Genomic DNA, 19,190 nt, shown 5'->3' on the forward strand with positions numbered 1-19,190 from the left:
AATAAAGGGACAGCTGTAAGCTGAAGAGAGGAGAATGGAGTTCAGAAGAAGCAGGAAATCGGAGTCACAGGTGATCATTAGAATGTGAGATGCTGGGTAGTTGCCAAAATCCCAAGGAAAGCAATGAAATGAGGGACCAAGGCATCTTATCAAGATAATAAGGAGCAGAGAGACCCAGTTGACATCTGGCTTTTGCATACAAGTATACATATTAAAATGTCTGGAAGATGTTAACCGTGGTTATTGTGGAATGGTGGGATTATAAAAGATCATTATTTTCTTATTCATTTTTCCCCCACTAATATGTGTTTCTTCGATTCTTCTGCCATGTTTTTGTAATTAGAAAAAAAAAAAAAAACAAATTTGTGTTTAAAGGAAAATAAATGAAAAATAGGAATCAGAACCGGTGAGTCAGGGAGACAGGAATCCACAGGCTCTACCTTGGTGAGTCCATCCTAGATGTAATGTCCTGTTTGCTGTTACACCTTGAAACATAACGCAATATATTTCTATTTTGTTTTATGTGTGCATTCATCTCTGAGATTACATAACATGCATCCACCAAATGTACCTACCCAACAGTGAAAATAAAAACAAATAATAATTTTCAGAAATATATTTCCTTGAAGAGCCAAGAAAGCCAAGGAATCAACAGCAAATGTAGTGACTCTGAAGCTCTCGCCACGGCTCAGCAGTAACGGACCCGGCTAGCATCCACGAGGACATGGGTTCGACCCCTGGCCTCACTCAGTGGCTTAAGGATCCGGTGTTACGGTGAGCTGTGGTGTAGGTCGCAGACACAGCTCAGATCCCTCGTTGCTGTAGCTCTGGTGTAGGCCGGTGGCTACAGTTCTGGGAATCTCCATATGCCACAGATGCAGCCCTTAAAAAAAAAAAAATGTAGTGACCTCAGTGAGGAAAAAGGTTCCCTCATGAAGCCTTTGGATGCCAACCACCTCCCTTCCAAGAACACCTTGGTGGTGGTTGGGATGGTGGGAACGTTTTTGTCCCCTAAGAACAACAGACACAGTGGTGGGGCTTGTCCTTGGCGTCCAGCCTGGCAACTGCTCTCCAATTGCAGAGCGGCTTCCTCCACATCTCAGGGTCCAGGGTTTCCTCAGTGGTTCTGTGGCAGCGGCGGAGGGCAGCTGCGTAGAGGGCAGGGCTTCCGGTGATAAAGGCAGCTGGCAGCAGAGGCCGCGGGGGCCAGCACTCAGAGCTGTTTGCAGAGCTGTGGGAGAGTTTACAAATGAGCGGTGGATGAGAGCAATCCCCAGGTTACTGCGCTTGGAGTGATGAGGAGGTGTTGCCTCATGTGCAGAAAGACCTTACTCTCCCCTTGGATCTGAAATGTAGGCTTAGGAGGGGACGTGCCAGTGTCCTGACCCCTGGTGGAAAAGGACCTAGGGTTGAGCAAGTCGATTTTCCTAACAGATGGAGAGAAAAGGGGAGGGATGGTGGGAGAACAGTAGGCTGTTGGGGTTCAGCCTAATTAAAACACGTGGCAAAGGGTGACATTTGGAAATGATCAGCAACGAGGTCCTGCTGTGCAGCATGGGGAACTCTGTCCTGCCTCTTGGGGTAAAACATGATAGAAGATAATTTGAGAAAAAGAATGTGTGTGTGTGTGTGTGTGTGTGTGTGAATGACTGGGTCACTATGCTGTACAGCAGAAATTGACATAACACTGTAAATCAACTCTAATTTAAAAGGTGGGGAGATTTAAAAAAAAAAAAACCCACAGAAATGTAAGTGCAGGGAAGTGATTCCCAGATAAAGCAGTGGCACAAGATTGGGCTGAGGAGTTTGCCCACGTGAATTTGAATCACGGAGATACCACACACTGACCCGGCACGCTTTTCTTAACCCCGCTCCTTTGTGCGGTGGTGATCATCCGAGGGCCTGTCTCAGGGTTATTGTGATCCTTAGATAAGCCACTGCAGGTAGAGTGCTCAGCATGTGGTAAGTGAAGGAGAAACGTCGGTTCTAAGGGCGGGTGTTAAGGCCTGGGGCTGGGCTGTCAGTCCCTGTCTGCACCTACCCCTTTACCCTGCTTCCTAACTCACCTTCCTTCCTGGGGCCTCCCGTGTGGACCACCGGGAACCAGTCTCCTTGCTTCTTGCACGAGATCGGAGTTTCTGATTTAATGACACTAAGTTTTCGCTGTTCAGTCAACACTGAGCCTCCAGGTCACCCGGACACCTTGCACCTGTCTCCACGAGCCAGGAAGAGGAATGATTACATAGGCTAAGTTTATAAATTAATCCACCCAACAAGCTCCCCAAACAGGGACTATTATTAGTCTATTTTTATAAAATGTGTGAATCAAGGCTCAGATAACTTACTCAACCACATGAAGGAAAAATAACCCATTTTGTCTTTTTCTAATTTCAAGATGAGTGTCTAACTTTTGAAAGTAAGACTAGAAAGAGAAAGGTTCTTTCTTCCTTCTCTTTTTTCTATGAATGTGTGAAAGAAACCAAAAATTCTATTGTTTTTAGGGCTGCACCTGCAACATATGAAATTTCCCAGGCTAGGGGTCAAATCAGAGATACAGCTGCTGGCCTAAGCCACAGCCACAGCAACACCAGATCCAAGCTGCATCTGCAACATTCACACAGCTCACGGGAATGCCAGATCCTTAACCCACAGAATCGGGCCGGGAATCAAACCTGAGTCCTCGTGGATATTAGTTGGGTTCATTACCACTGAGCCACAATGGGAACTCCCTGAAATTCTTTAAACATCACTTTTGATTGTAACATTATCTAAATGCAATTAAAGAATTACTAGTTCCATAAGAAGTTAATGTGTCATAGACCAGAAAGGGAAGAAGCAAAATGCAAACAAAACAAATTTCCAGGTCAAAGAAATTTAGGTAATGTTGAATTAAACCAAATGAGATAAATTTATTTATTGTGAGAAGTTTAAGACTCTTCTACATGCTACGTAGATCTCCACAATTGTGGTATGGAATACTGTATTTTCCAATTAATCTGGATCAACTTAAAATAGGAAATCTTTTTTTTTTTTTTGATGGGAAATCTTTCTGGATTAATATTCCTCTAAAGTTCTACTATTATTATTTAGTGAAATTTTCAAATATATTTGATAGTCTCTGTACAAAACATTTTGAGACAACATGGAAAAGGGGGCAACGTATGATGAAAATAAGTTTTTATATAAATTATTATTATTAATAACAGAGTTCATGATATGAAAGCTTTAAAAGTAGAGATCCCAGTGAAAACCAGATGGGAAGCTTCCTGAATCGTGTGTGTGTGTGTGTGTGTCTAAGGGCATGTATGTGTGTTTTACAAGAGCATAATAGCTCTTCATTTTACATTATTTATCATTTGTTTTCGTCCATGTTCTTAGAGGAGCAGGAAGCATGGTGTTAAATAGGTAATATAAGAATTGTTCTTAAGAAATTGATCGTATGGAGGTGCGGCAAGGCAGAGAGGGAAGAGATCTAAGGGAAAATGAGCATAATTGGAAGACCCGAGTAATGATTCTCCGTGGACAACGTTTGCCATGGCTACGGTGTGAAAGCAGTTTCTTGCCACTCACTTTTAGAAAAAAAAAATTTAAACAAACTTTTAAAAAAATTTTAAGACAATTTTAGGTTCTTAGAAAAGTTACGAGGGTAGAACAGAGGGTCCCACGTGCCTCAGACCCTGTGTCAACTATTGTTGGCATCTTGCACTCACAGGACACATTTGTCACAATTAATGAACAAATTCTGACACCTGATCATTAACCGGAGTCCATACTATATTCAAATTCCCTTCGTTTCTATTTAAAGTCCTTTTTCCTTTTCTAGGATCCCACCCAGGACGCTACATCACATTTACCTATCCCGTCTCTTTGGGCGCTTCTTGGCTGTGACTTCCCTTGTTTTTGATGACTTTGACAGCTGTGAGGAGTGCGAGTCAGGTGTTCTGTAGAATATCCCTCCACTGGGACTTAGGTGATATTTTCTCCAGGATTAGTTGCGGGTAAGGGGTTTGAGCGAGGAAAATCACACAGATAAAGTCATTCTCATCACGTCGTATTTTAAAGCTGCCCAAAGAGATGGGGCAAAGACTATGTGTTCACCAGAACCTGTTTCTGCTTTGACCTAAGCACATAGCTAGCTTACATTCGTTAGCCTCCCTGGCAGTGAAAGAGGCCATGAACCTGGGTTCTAGCTCACAGAATTCCCAAGCTTTAACCGCAACAAACTTCCCATGGGTTTTCCATGTTCTTTTCTCATGCCTCACCTGCTGGTCTAATGCACAACCCCAGTGAAGGTGTCTGAGAGCCTCGGAAAGGGCAGAGCATTGATAAGGAAGGATCCTGGGTCCCTGAATCACCCTGTGGAGCGCAGCCTGCTGTGCCCTGCAGTGTGCTAGGATGGGGACGAGAGGGTCACCTGAACTGTTGAGCCACTGAGCCTTGGGGATTGTAAGGAACAGAAGTTAACCCTCCCTGAGTAATACAGAGAGGATTAGGGGGAATTCTGTGCAGATCATGAGATTGAGAAGAATCCATTTTTGAGTAATGCCCCTCCCCCTTTGTCAGTCTGGCCAGTCGGGGTGTTTTCGAAAAGAACCACTGGTATGAGTACCCATTCCTTTTAACAACCAGCCCTTCCTCTCTGGAGGACGCCCTGAAGTACAAGATCTTCAGAATCGTCGTAACTGAACGCAGACACCATGCTGAGAAGGGGTCTTTCCTGAAGCCATCCCTCCTGGCACAGCCCCACTCCTCCTGCCACACACACGCACACACACACACACAACTTTCTGTGTGGTGAACTGTTGGCATCCAAGGGAGGAAGCAGGAAGGAGATCTGGGGGGATGTGTGTAAATGGATTCTGGGTTAAAACAGAGAAATCTAGAAATAAAGTCGCTCTGAATGTGTTTCCCACACGGTGGAGAGTTCATCCTGGGTCTGCCATTGTCTCTGGGAGTTCATCGTCTGAAAGGCTCCACCTGGAGCTGCCCCTGGACGGGCTGTTACCTCAGCGCAGCTGAATAGAAATGGCCTGATGCCAGTGCCACTTGAAGGACGGGAAACTGAAGCATCCATTCATTCCTACCTCGTTCTCCAGACCCGAGTGATACGAAGAATCGCCTGGGGAGCACTTAAAAACCTAGAATTTAGGGCTCTCCTTTCAAAGATCCTGACTCCCAAGGTCTGAAGTAGGGCCTGGGAATCTATACTTCAAAAAGGTGACAAGAAGTCATAATGAGCCAAGTTGGAAATCTCTGGCCACAACCGCTTTCAGTTGAGTCTGCACTCATTTACTTTGTTGAACTAGTTGCTTAAAATCAGCATGTGTACACATGTGTGAGCTCACCCGAGTGCACACACACACACACACACACAAACGTGCGCGCCTGCACACTCCTTCAAACCAGGCAAAGCAAAAAGCCTCCATTCACTCCACCATCAATTAATCATTCTTCTCCCTGAGACTCTTATTTGAGCTGCAGCTCGAATCCATTGTCCTTCTTTTCACTCCTGCCTCCTTCAGGGTCCAGCAGACTGGAAGAGACGTCTTCTCGGTATCACGGGTTCACGTCAGTATCGCTCGCGTGTAGTCACGTCTCTCCTTTAGTTAAGAGGCTCTGCCTGCCACCGTGCTTGTGTTTTATGTCGGTTTTTTAATCACCTTTCTCAGGTACTTCATTGGAAATGAATGCATTTCCAGCATATGCCGCACGTGGGTGTGTACACATGCCATACATTTCCATGCGGTCATTCCCAGGCTCTCCAGCCCACTCCCGCAGGGTCTGGAAATATGTCGGAGCCTCAGCATATCATGTCTGCCCTGTTCCTCCATCTACCAGGAAGATAAGCCTATGGACAAAAGCAGAAAGGGAATTCAGAGTGGAGTCTTTTTCTTAGGGTCCTGGGTTGCTGTGCACCTCTCCTAGTCTCTCCTCCCCTTGTTTAAAAACCATCTCCTGAGTTAGCAGTTCAGTCGGATTCCCAGGATTAATGTCAAGCATGGTAGCTTTCCCCTTCAGTGACTGGCAGCTCCTGCCTGGCTGTCACATCCTAAGCCCTCTCCGTAGCCTGGAAGAAACTGGAGCCCACCCAGCGAGTCTGAGATTCTTTCACAGTTTTCAGGCCCTTTTGTCAAGGCTTATGATCTTCTGGGAAGAGCACCGTAGGAATTGACTGAAAAGGTGAAAGTAAGATGCCCCTCCTCCCTCCTTAAATTTGGCTGGATACTGAGGGGCCTGTGGCGAATGAATGAATAAAAATATCTGCAGTTCATGTACCTTTTCTTTAAGTAGTTAATGTATGTAATGATCAAACTTTTATTAAAGTTCCAGCAGAATAATTGCCATTCCAAATCAATTCACTCACCATAGCCTCCACCCCAATCCCAACACCACACACACACACACACACACACACACACACACAGACTCATTACAGCCACTTACAGTTTTTTTGAAATAGATTCACATGCAGTTGCAAAATTTCACAGAGCAATCCCATGCACCCTTCCTCCAGTTTGCCCCAATGTTTTCATTTTATGTAACCATTGTTCAGTATTAAAATTAGGAAATTGGCATTGGTACAAGGTTGTTACACACACTTAAAAATATATATTGTTTTCTGCTTCTCCAGGCAAAGCCACCTTCTCAGAAGCCAAGACACACTCACTGACTTTCACCAAATCAGCATCAAGTCACAGCTGCCTTGCCAGGTTGGTAGTTCCAGTCAAATATTTTGGTTTGTCTTTGAACTGGATTATGGTTCCCCAAATTAAAAAAAAAAAAATCCACAAAGGAAAAAAAAATCATCAAGCTAATTTCACATCATGTGCTATTCCAGTTGTCTGTTGCTGTGTAAGAAACCACCCCAAACAGAGTAACTTCATCATGTTTATTTTCCTCATAAATCTGCCATTTGGACGGGGTTTGGTGGGGACAGCTTATCTCTGCCCATCTGGATGGTGCCATCTCAGCGGGCATGGCCGGGACGCTGACTGCCCTTGGCCTGGGGGGGCAGCGTGAGGGTGGGGCGTGGGGTCCCCGGAAAGTGCCCACTGCCCGCGCATGCCCAGCTCCTCGGGAGAGAAGCATCAGGAGCTGGGGCTGCACCCCCTGGACTTCTCAGGCAAGGCTTGCTCTGCCACAGGGTCTCAGGTGGCCTCTAGCATGGCAGGTGCTTTCTTACATATCAGCTCAGAGTTCCCACGATATGTGGGGGGGGGGAGGTAGGAGAGAGAGAGAGAAGCTGAGACCTCATTATGGCCCAGTCTCGGAAGTCACCTCTTAGCCCCACATCCGCAACGTTCAATTCATTGGGGTAGTTACAAAAAGGCACAGTTTCAAAGACAGGGAATTTAGACCTCACCTTTTGATGGGAAAGTAGCAAAATTCTGGAAGAACGTTTAGGGCCAGAAATATTCTTGTGAGAGATTAGGAAGATAAACAAACCAGTGCGAGGTGGGGGGAGATCTAAAATAGTATTTCTTTTTTTCCAAAGCAAGTAAAATATGTCAAGATGAAAATTTTATTAAGTGGCCACTTGAAATTCTGTCAGAGTATTTGGCGTCTTACAGTAACTCGACACCATGGCCACACAAACATCCATGTCCATATGCGTGCAGACACACGTGCACACACATCCATGCATGTAGACACACGTGCACACACATCCACGCATGCACACACACTTGCACACACACATCCATGCATGCACACACATGCACAAACGCATCCACGCGTGCGGACACACGTGCACACACGCATCCACTCATGCAGACACACGTATACACATGCATCCACACATGCACACACACATCCACGCATACAGACACGTGCACACATATCCATGCATGCAGACACACGTATACACACACATCCATACACAGACATACGTGCACACATATCCACGCATGCAGACACACGTGCACACACACATCCACGCGTGCAGACACACGTGCACATACATGCATCCACGCATGCAGGCACGTGCGCACACGCATGCAGACACATGTGCACATGCGCATCCACGCATGCAGATACACGTGCACACACACATCCATGCATATGTATACCTACGCACAGGCAAATACCACTTTTTTTTTTATTACTATGTTTTTATCTCTGTCTTCAGCCAGAAGTCAGAACTGACTCACTGGCCATCCATAAATCCAACATCAAGAAACAACTGTCCCCTGATGTGGACCCAAGCTGGGTTCAGCCAAGTTGTTTTCAGTTTGTCTATGAACTGGGTTGTGGATCCCAAGAGAAGGAACTGAAATCATCAAACTAATTTCACATGATGTACTAAGAAGAGCACAGTACCACACGAAGGAGCTGAGTGATTAGTTTACCAAGCCGCCCAGCCCTATGTCAATGACCTGCGATAAATGACTGGTCAGCCAAAGGAGCAGAATTGTGGATTATTTCTGCAGTTTGAAGTGAAATGCCATTTGCATTTCTCATTGTTCTGAAACAGCACAGTAGATCCTGTGGGACAGAACTCTCTGCAATCACAGAAGTGACTTTTTAGTTTCAAAAAAAAATCACAATGTAAGATTTTATCAGAGGTTCTCTGCTTGGATTATCGGTGGTGGTTTGCAGATGGCCTTATTGTTCTGGCAGCCATGTACTTCACCTACACAGATATTTACAGGAGTTCTGAATGTGGAAATACTTAAACAGCCTCAGGCTCTTTTGCCTTTTATTTAGAATTTTCATCATAGCTCCTGAGAGTCTAAAAGTACACCCGTTGCTTTATCACAATACGTCTCTTGAGTTTGCATTCTTCTGCTTTGTTTAACTTTTAGTTTTTCTGGAGGTAAGATGAGTATAATTGAATGGACGGTCTTTGCCCCTGAAACCTATGTGGGTCTTAAGGTAGCCCTCTCTAGGAAGAAATGAAATAATCACAGCATAAATGAGGCATTTGGATTTACTAATGCTTCTTATAAGTCCAGATTATCTAGCGAATTGACCACCAAAGGCCCCAGATGGGTGTCATTTATCATTTTTGGAGCCCTGGCTATGTGCAGGTACCAGCTGCCTCTTCGATAATGACACATTTCTACACCGCGGTGTTATTATTCTCATTTTACAGGTAACGCATCCACAGCTCCCAAAGACTGGCTTGACTAGGGGCACAGAGTAGTGGAGCTGGGCAGAACCCAGATCTGTCAGACGCGCAGCGCTGCCCGTAGCTGATGCTGGTGCTTCTGCCCTTTACAGATACTAAGAAGCTGCCCAGGAAAGCCGTGAGGAGATTTCCAGGTGACGGGAAGAAGCAGGCGGAGCGTGAGCTCATCCCGTCTGGAACCTCACGAGGCGTGTGAGTAAATACGAGTGCGGGGAAGTTCATGGACTAACGGGGGAGGGGGAGGGGGGTCCCTAGGCTCTGGAAAGAGGCTGGTTCCGGGAAATTTCCACACTTGGGAAGCTGGGGAATCATTATTTTTCCAGCTGAATGGCAAATAACCGCAGCTCTGTCTTGACATTGGCTCCACTGGTTATTGGTTGACCTGGGGCTGCACTCGAGAAAGACGTAAGGCTGGAATATGGAGCAAAACAGGGCAAGAACATAAAACACAACTGATGAAAGGGACTGGGTGTAATTCAGGGAAAAGACAGTAGCTCCAAAGTCACATTGCGAAGCACAAAACAAGCCGATCTGCGGTCAGAACGGAAACTCTCCCAGCGACGTGTGTGTGTGTGTGTACACAAATGTACATCTGTGAGCCTGCGTCTCCACGGCGGATGTATGTAGGTGGGTCTGGAGCAATTCTTGGACCCTGTCCAAGTTCAGTGGGCAGGGGGCGGGCCTACCCACCCTGCAGCCCTGTCCCCTGGGATTACAATTTCTCTCCCTTTTCTCACCTCTAATTTTATCTTATCTAGTTTGCTCCAGATCCGCTCACACAGCACCTCTCAAGCTTTATGAGTCATTTGGGAAATACTGTGAAAGTGCAGATTCTTCTTTAGCATGTCTGGGGTGAGGCCTCAGTCCCTGTGGTTCCCACAAGCTCCCGGGGCTGATGGGCGCCCCAGCTGGGGAGTCACGGGTCCTAAGTGATAACGTCATCGCAGCACAGGAGGCTGATGGTGACTGGGTCGTGGGACAACAGCAATCCCCTCTGTCTTGCCACTCTTGTCTGCTCACCACACGCGCCTCTGGGTAGGACCAGTTCGTGGCTCAGGCCGAGGAAAGGCTGCGCAGTTGATGCCAGGGTCCTGGGCCATCGGGCTCCCTCTCAGTCCAGGGCCTGCACTCTCTCCCATTCTCCTCTCTTTGCCTGACCCCATCTGGCCGGCTGGACTGGACTTCCTTCCTCTCCAGAGGGAATTCCACTCAAACAGCTGCTTCCTCCTCCTGTGGCTCCACCAGGGTTCTTTACAGAATCTAGAGCTTGGAATCGAGCATGAGAAATCAGCTGGCCGAGCCTTCTGCCCCCAGTCAGGGGGTGTCTCAACCATTCAAAGTGAGAGAGATGCCTCTTTTCCTCACCCAAACCACCATCATTTTTTTTTTTCCCTTAGCCGTTCATATTTTCAAACATCAGCGTGGGCCTGGTTCAGTTCAAGACTCAGTCATCAAGACCACATTTGGATTAATTTGGTTCCAGGTCAAACCTGCCAATTTCGCACATTTATCCCATGATTTCCTAATGCTATTGAATGACACATCGTTTTATTTTTCCCTTTGTTTTTCTCTTTCAACTAATTTATTTAATGGGCCCAGAATGGGTGATTAGAACATAAAAACATGTGGTATCCTAATTGGATTTTGAAAATGTGTAAACATGGCCCTCCAGTGGCTTCCTGTTACCATCTGGACCGAACAGAACCTTCTGACCACTGAGTCCAACTTGCTTCTACCTGCCCTGCCCTGGTGCCCCTTTCACGTGTCGCTTCTCCCCAGGGTCTCTCTGCTCCAGCACAGCTGGGCTTCTTGTTTTTCAGAACCCGTTTCTCAACATCTGCCTCAAGGCCTCTGCCTGAACTAGTCCCCAGAGGCCAGGATCCAGTTCCTACCTTCGATTCTCTATGCCTTTCAGAAGCTTCTCAGATTTCAGCTCACGGTGCTACCTTGAGGGCTGTGTCTGAAATTAACCCCATCCATTCTCCAGTCCACTGTGATTCCCTAACCCATGTCCATGCCTCCTGATGCTGTTGGCACAATTTGTGTTCTACTCACATACTATTTATATGACTCATTGAGTCATTAGCAGGGGCTAACTGCCTGCTTTTTACAAGCCGGCTACCAATCCAGGAGCTGGGACCGCAGTGAACAGGCAGGCAAGGTTCTTCATATCAAAGATTTTATATTTAGGTCTGCGAAGGTGGATAATGAGCCCCCAACAAATAAATAAACAGTAATTTCAGGTGGTGAGGGAATCCTACCTACTGGGCAGTATGAGGCACTTGTCAGGAAGTCAGCTTACTTTGGATTTGAACTCTCGAATGCACATGAAAAAGCTGAGTGAACACTTGTAGACTCACTTTATTCATTCATTCATTCATTCATTCACTCATTTTTTTAGGGCCACACTTGGGGCATATGGATGTTTCCAGGCGAGGGGTTGAATTGGAGCTACAGCTGCCGGCCTCCACCACAGCCACAGCAAAGCAGGGTCCAAGCCACGTCTTCAGTCTCCGCCACAGCTCACGGCAATGCTGGATCCATGACCCACTGATCGAGGCCAGGGGGTCAAACCCGCATCCTCACAGATCCTAGTCGGGTCAGTTCCCCTGAGCCAGGATGGGAGCTCTGGCTTACTTTATTGAGATGTGCATGTTCAAGTTTGCAAGTGGATAAGAGATGTCAGGCCCATCTAAGAGAAGGTTCTTTGTGAGGCCAGTCATGCCTGGGAAGGTGTCACTGAGGAGCTGACTGCTGACTTCATCGGTGAGAAGGCGGCCCACTGCAGTTTGCAGTGTAGCCCCGAGGTTCACCAACTTTAACTTCTCATTAGGTTCTCAAATTTTAATCCGATTGACCTGGGGTACCTGACACCCCAGGTGTTTCTGGTGCGATCGACCTTGGGATGGTCTAATTAAAACCCTGCGTCAGAGCCATGTGGGTACTAACACCCCGGCTGGACCGTGAAGGGCGGAAGAAAGGGGGGATGCGCGGATGACCCAGGACCCTAGATGGAATGACCCAGAGATACTTTGGCTCTAAGTCCGTAGCTGAATTCAGAACAAGCAGGCATGGGATACAACATTTTCTCCATGATTCTAACTTTATCTGTCCTGTGGCTCTGTGCCCATGACTTCGGAAGGAAGCTCACTTCTGTTTCTGCGCTCTAATTTTCCTGGGAAAAAAAAAAAAAAAAAAAAAAAAAACACTTACTCTTTGTTTCCTACAAATAACCGATCACTTCAAGACCGGCTATAGTAGGTGGTGAAATGTAATCATTCACTCAGTTGCCCATCACTTACCATAAACGTACATTTTTTGGAACCACATTTTTCTCCCAAACAAGTCACTTCCAGTCACGTCCAGTCGTGGTAGTGTAACACCGTCTTTAATACCACCGGAAACTGAGATGCCTTTATGTTCTAACCAGACCAGTAAGGAAGCCGTTGTGCATTAGGACCAGACACTATCCTTTAGGGTGACCGAGAGGCAGCAGGATGGTCCCCCACCACCAAGTAGCATGCTCCCAGGCCCTCTGCAGTCTAGAGAAGGCGGGAGTGGTGCCAAGCAAGGGCCGCGTGGGAATTACCATGCACTGTACCAGCCTGGTCTCACCCCTCGCCAAGGGGCAGGGGAGGGTATGTTTCCGGCTCTGCAGGAGTCATCTGTGATGCCCGGGCTACTTGCAGTCAAGGGAAATCAGCATCTCATTCTTTAATCGGAGGCCTTCCTGAACTTCCAAAGCTGTCAGACCTTCCCTCAGGATGTCTCCGCAGAAGAATGGGTGCCAGAGTTCTAGGGGGGCCTCAACGGGTAGCCCTGAGCTGGACAAAGCACAGAGGAATATGCAGTCTGCGACCTTCAGCCTACAAACGTCTGAGGTGTGAGTGTGAGAACTGAGAAACACCTGGGAATGGCAGGAGGACCCACAGCCCATCTGGTTTTCTTCCTGCTGGGCGGTGGGAAAGGGGACCCCAGCCTTTCACCAGCGCCACCTGAAGGAGCCCAGATCTTGGTGGAGGTGCCGGAGCCATGGGATTATTTCTTCAGTAGTCCCCACGTCAAGACCTCGGTTGTCCACAGAGGGCTCATGGCACACAAGGCTGAATTGGGCAGGGTGGGGAAAGTTAAAAAGCCCACACACACAACTGGTACGTACATGCACCCAGGGGGGTTCTGAACAAGCCCTCGCGAGAGCAAGTGGACATTTAAGGAAGGATTCTCCTGGGTCCCTAGCCCTCCTCCAGGCAGCTGCCTGGCCAGGTCCAGAGGAAGAAGGGGACAGGGTTGATCCAGAGCCAGATCTTGCCCCCCCATCCTCTTTCTAAACAGTCAGAGTCACAGCTCTAGCTGTAAATTGGATATGCAATTAAGGGTTTAAATTAAGCCACACTAAGTTTTAATTACCAAATGTGACCAGGAAGTTATGGAACACACCCAAGATTTTCTTAAGGGAGGAGAAAATAGTGGATTCTACACAGCACAACTGAACAGAGAGATCTCACAAAGTACATGCGGCTCTTTCATTCTCCTTGGGCTCCATTGCAATGCCTTCAAGATCCCATTGTCACAGAAGCAATTTTTGTGCTCTCCTGGTCAAATAATCCGAGAATGTTAATTTCCCTTTTCTTCCCCGTACTTTTTGCCTACTTCTGGGATTGCATAGTTGAGTTTCACTCATGGGCCACCCCACATTCAACCTCTCACTAAAAGTTCAAAGTCAAGTATGTGGCCATTTGCAAGAGAATCTGTCTGGCGTGGAAGCCTAGGTCTCCAGAGTGAGGGATTAGCGGACATGCCAAAGCCTGCATCTGCTTCCTGGGCGACCTCTTGAGGCGCGCACACAGCAGGAGCCGAGCTCTCGGGCCGGGCTCCCTAGAGGAGCGAGCTCAGGAGCCCCATTCTGAGCACAGGCTGCAGTTGACCTTTGTTTGCAGTTAGTCGCTCTTGTGGGTTCTAGCTTATTCTGGATTAAGGGGACCTTGACTTGATGTCAGATGCTTTTAGAAACACCTTTTCAGTCTCCATTGATGAAACCGGATGGGGCGGCCGGATGTGCAGGGTGAGGGCAAGTTGGGTGGGACTACTCCAGACAGGAGATCCGCCCTTTATTTTTATGTGAAGATTTTTGTGCCCAAATCTCCCCCCTTATTGTTACCAGGGTTAAAACAAAAAACAAACATTTGAAAATGAAATAGTATTTGTGTTCCTGCTTTCTAATTTTAAAAATAAATTATGAGGAGTTCCCGTCCTGGCGCAGTGGTTAACGAATCCAACTGGGAACCATGAGGTTGCAGGTTCGATCCCTGGCCTTGCTCAGTGGGTAAAGGATCCGGCGTTGATTGAGCTGTGGTGTAGGTTGCAGACATGGCTCGGATCCCACGGTGCTGTGGTGTAGGCTGGCGACTACAGCTCTGATTCGACCCCTACCTGGGAACCTCCATATGCCGCGGGAGCGGCTCAAGAAAAGGCAAAAAGACAAAAAAATAAAAATAAAAATAAATTATGAATCTCTAAGCCTGATATTTTTCCAGATGAATAAAATAATAGTTTTCCCCAGGAGCTTCCCTGAGGCTCCTCTTCTTCCACTGTATGCCAGCTGACCAAAAAACTAATAAAGATGTATGTCCTGGTGGGTCCTTCACGTCAGTGGATAATTATGTAACTCTAAGAAGTCATGCCACAATCTTAAAATAGTCATTCTTCAATCAGCCAAGATACTCAGTCAATAAATGTCATTCCATGTGACCGTGACGACGACTGCCAAGTTGTGCGATCTTAAAATGTAGGGAGGAAAAGAACAAGAAGGGTGAATATCCAGGATAGGACCAGACTCGGGGGAGGGGCAGATTTTCGGGTAAACCGGCCAGACTCCACCGAAGTCCATTCATATCTGGAAGTCTTTATCGTTGTCTCAAGCCTGGAATCAATGACCATCATCCCCTTGAGAGTCTGAAACCTGAAACAAGCATTTTTCTTTAAGCACCTTTGCAAAAGCACTTAATTTTCCATGAGAACTCACTGTCTTGACCTGGCTCCTGGAATTCAAGAAAAGGGTGGAAAGTCGAGTCCAATAAGTGAATAACTTTCAGGAACTTCAAACTTCATTATTTCTGATGGCAACCCAACGCGTTTTCCATTGTAAAAAAAAAGAAAAAGAAAAAAGAGAGGGAGAAGTATCCTGCGCTCAAGTAGCTCTTTCCAAGAGGGGGATGAGAGCACAGCCCTCTTCCGCCGCGAGAGGCTCACATTCTATATCTGGTTGGCTCAGAGCGTCTTTGTTTCGAGTCCAGCCCCTGGTTGAGGGTCAGCTAACGAAGGACAGAACGAGGTTCAAATTCTTTAATTAGTTCTGTCAGTGATTCTCTGTGGTTGGCAATAAAAGAAGTACTTTCTGGGAGATCAGGTTCTCACACTGGAACGTTGGATAAAGCACTTGAAAGGCCAAGATCATTTTCAGCCCATTGTTCTAGCCTGTTTCTTTTTTTGCTAAAGTGCTTCGGAGCCAAAATTTTTTATGTCATCCCCACAGTCGGGGCCCACGGGCACCAATGAGAATGTGGCTTTTTCAGGTATTCATGCATGGAGACCCACCGTCTGAGCCGGGCTTGGGGAGGCAGGGCACTCCCCGAGCCAACTGGGAGAAGAAGCAATTTTAGTTTGGAAATGTTGGGAATGAGCGATGCACTCTGAGATTCATGTTTCCTGCAATGTCAGAGGTCAAGTCCAAAGTGAGAATGCTTCCGGAAGGATGCGGGCAGCTTGCGGAGGATGCTGAAACTTGCTTAGAAATCAACAGGGCGGGGGGAGAACAAGCCCAAACAAAAAACAAACGGGGAAAAAAAAACCCAAACTTTCAAACAAGCGTCTTTGGAATGATCATGCTCTTTCAGTCCAGCGAGTCCTAATCTCTCAACTCCACGGAGGTCTGTCTACAACTGACCACATACCTTGATGCAAAGGCAACAAATAACCTTAAAACTATGTAACTTCATTGATCTAACCATGTCCCGAGACAGAAATTCTTCAGAGAGCACAGGATAAAAACAGGATTCCAGTTTTATCTCAAAAATGGGACATTGCAAATTCGGGCAAAACCCACAAAGAAGAAGTGACCATGTCTTTCCGGCTCTTGGAGCAGCTGGAGCATGTCTGGAAGGAACCACACCCGCTGCCTCCTCACTGAGTCACCCCCCCGCCCCCATCCCGGAGCGCCGGCCTCACTTCCTGACCAGGAGAAGGTCTCCTAGGAGGGATCCCTTCTCTGTCCCCTGCCTGGGGCCACGGGCAGGGAGAAGGTGTCCAATCTTAGGGTGACAGCTAATTTCATAAGTGTTTCTCTAGGGCAGTCTGACTTTTCTCCAAAGACCTAGAGCAAACCCAGGTCACACATTCATTGGAGGGGGAAACATTTACTGTTTAAAGGTTACCTTCTTGCCACTGTCCAGGAAAAAAAAAAGCAATTCCTCGGGAGTATCACTTCTCTGGTTTAAGCACCAGGTGACTCTTAAAACTGTCTTGGGACAACATCTTGTTCGCCACAGGAGAAATTCAAACATCAAGACCGAAAACAGGAGTTGGGGGTGCAGTGGAAATGAATCTGACAAGTAACCATGAGGTCCTGCGTTCGATCCCTGTCCTCGCTCAGTGGGTTAAGGAGCCCACGTTGCTGTGGCTGTGGTGCAGGCCAACAGCTGTAGCTCCGATTAGACCCCTAGCCTGGGAACCTCCATATACCTCAAGTGTGGCCCTAAAAAGCAAAAAAAAAAAAAAAAGTAAAGAAAACAAAAGCAGAGAGAGAACAGAGGGAGTAGACATGGGTTTACCATGTGTGGAGCAAAGACTCATCACTCTGCTTCCCTACTGCACATGCGTGTCGCTCTCTGCTTCCCTGTGGACATGCGTGTCGCTCTCTGCTTCCCTGTGGACATGCGTGTCACTCTCTGCTTCCCTGTGGACATGTGTGTCACTCTCTGCTTCCCTATGGACATGCGTGTCACTCTCTGCTTCCCTATGGACATGCGTGTCACTCTCTGCTTCCCTACTGGACATGCGTATCACTCTCTGCTTCCCTGTGGACATGCGTGTCACTCTCTGCTTCCCTATGGACATGCGTGTCACTCTCTGCTTCCCTATGGACATGCGTGTCACTCTCTGCTTCCCTACTGGACATGCATGTCACTCTCTGCTTCCCTATGGACATGCGTGTCTCTCTCTGCTTCCCTACTGGAGATGCGTGTCACTCTCTGCTTCCCTATGGACATGCGTGTCACTCTCTGCTTCCCTATGGACATGCGTGTCGCTCTCTGCTTCCCTATGGACATGCGTGTCGCTCTCTGCTTCCCTATGGACATGCGTGTCGCTCTCTGCTTCCCTACTGGACATGTGTGTCGCTCTCTGCTTCCCTGTGGACATGCGTGTCACTCTCTGCTTCCCTGTGGACATGCGTGTCACTCTCTGCTTCCCTATGGACATGCGTGTCACTGCTTCCCTATGGACATGCGTGTCTCTCTCTGCTTCCCTATGGACATGCGTGTCGCTCTCTGCTTCCCTACTGGACATGCGTGTCGCTCTCTGCTTCCCTGTGGACATGCGTGTCACTCTCTGCTTCCCTACTGGACATGCGTATCACTCTCTGCTTCCCTGTGGACATGCGTGTCACTCTCTGCTTCCCTGTGGACATGCGTGTCACTCTCTGCTTCCCTATGGACATGCGTGTCACTCTCTGCTTCCCTATGGACATGCGTGTCACTGCTTCCCTATGGACATGCGTGTCTCTCTCTGCTTCCCTATGGACATGCGTGTCACTCTGCTTCCCTACTGGACATGCGTGTCGCTCTCTGCTTCCCTGTGGACATGCGTGTCACTCTCTGCTTCCCTACTGGACATGCGTATCACTCTCTGCTTCCCTGTGGACATGCGTGTCACTCTCTGCTTCCCTGTGGACATGCGTGTCACTCTCTGCTTCCCTATGGACATGCGTGTCACTCTCTGCTTCCCTATGGACATGCGTGTCACTGCTTCCCTATGGACATGCGTGTCTCTCTCTGCTTCCCTATGGACATGCGTGTCACTCTGCTTCCCTACTGGACATGCGTGTCGCTCTCTGCTTCCCTATGGACATGCGTGTCTCTCTCTGCTTCCCTATGGACATGCGTGTCGCTCTCTGCTTCCCTATGGACATGCGTGTCACTCTCTGCTTCCCTATGGACATGCGTGTCACTGCTTCCCTATGGACATGCGTGTCTCTCTCTGCTTCCCTATGGACATGCGTGTCGCTCTCTGCTTCCCTACTGGACATGCGTGTCGCTCTCTGCTTCCCTATGGACATGCGTGTCACTCTCTGCTTCCCTATGGACATGCGTGTCACTCTCTGCTTCCCTACTGCACATGCGTGTCACTCTCTGCTTCCCTACTGGAGATGCGTGTCACTCTCTGCTTCCCTATGGACATGCGTGTCACTCTCTGCTTCCCTATGGACATGCGTGTCACTCTCTGCTTCCCTATGGACATGCGTGTCTCTCTCTGCTTCCCTATGGACATGCGTGTCGCTCTCTGCTTCCTTACTGCACATGCGTGTCACTCTCTGCTTCCCTATGGACATGCGTGTCACTCTCTGCTTCCCTATGGACATGCGTGTCACTCTCTGCTTCCTTACTGCACATGCGTGTCTCTCTCTGCTTCCCTATGGACATGCGTGTCGCTCTCTGCTTCCTTACTGCACATGCGTGTCACATGTGTTTTCTGTGACCGTCAGGACCATGCCCGCTGCCGTCATCCCCCTCAGGGCATCGCTGAGTTCCACTCCCGGCCTGCCTAGCTCAAGGGTGTTCTTGCCGGGGGAACAGGTCAGGCTCTTGCTTTATTCAGATGAAGTGTGAGGCAGAAGTGATTTCTTTTCACAAGGGCATCGCGCTGCACACCTAGCTTGCAGAATATTCGACGGCATGGCGAGTTTGTAAGGTGTTATCTGGGCAAGTGTGGCCAGGGGACAGGGAAGACAGACGTGCAGCTCACTCAGTGACGTGCCCTGCCTGCCATCCTCTTCCATACCCTGCCC

The 19,190-nt window shown here is 47.9% G+C and overlaps 3 long non-coding RNA genes across 3 annotated transcripts in view; 1 reads left to right on the forward strand and 2 right to left on the reverse strand.

Moving 5' to 3' along the window:
* LOC146395099 (uncharacterized) overlaps window positions 1-19,190 on the forward strand; it is a 187,600-nt gene that overhangs the window by 131,117 nt on the left and 37,293 nt on the right. Inside the window, exons 3-4 of the long non-coding RNA XR_014833320.1 lie at window positions 6,632-6,710; window positions 9,223-9,322. This is a non-coding gene — a long non-coding RNA (uncharacterized LOC146395099). The remainder of the gene's footprint in view (window positions 1-6,631; window positions 6,711-9,222; window positions 9,323-19,190) is intronic.
* LOC146395100 (uncharacterized) lies at window positions 602-5,848 on the reverse strand. The gene is made up of 4 exons (XR_014833330.1): window positions 3,855-5,848; window positions 2,067-2,209; window positions 827-1,231; window positions 602-779 (listed from the first exon to the last, which is right to left on the reverse strand). It is a non-coding gene; the product is annotated as an uncharacterized LOC146395100 (long non-coding RNA).
* Window positions 11,472-14,221, reverse strand: LOC146395101 (uncharacterized). The gene is made up of 3 exons (XR_014833331.1): window positions 12,732-14,221; window positions 12,433-12,552; window positions 11,472-12,305 (listed from the first exon to the last, which is right to left on the reverse strand). It is a non-coding gene; the product is annotated as an uncharacterized LOC146395101 (long non-coding RNA).

The sequence above is a fragment of the Sus scrofa genome, chromosome 18 (genome assembly GCF_054392235.1).
Source record: "Sus scrofa isolate SSC_HxYL_T2T_F1_AM1 chromosome 18, Sscrofa_HxYL_maternal_Yorkshire_Landrace_v2.0, whole genome shotgun sequence".
NCBI lineage: Eukaryota > Metazoa > Chordata > Mammalia > Artiodactyla > Suidae > Sus > Sus scrofa.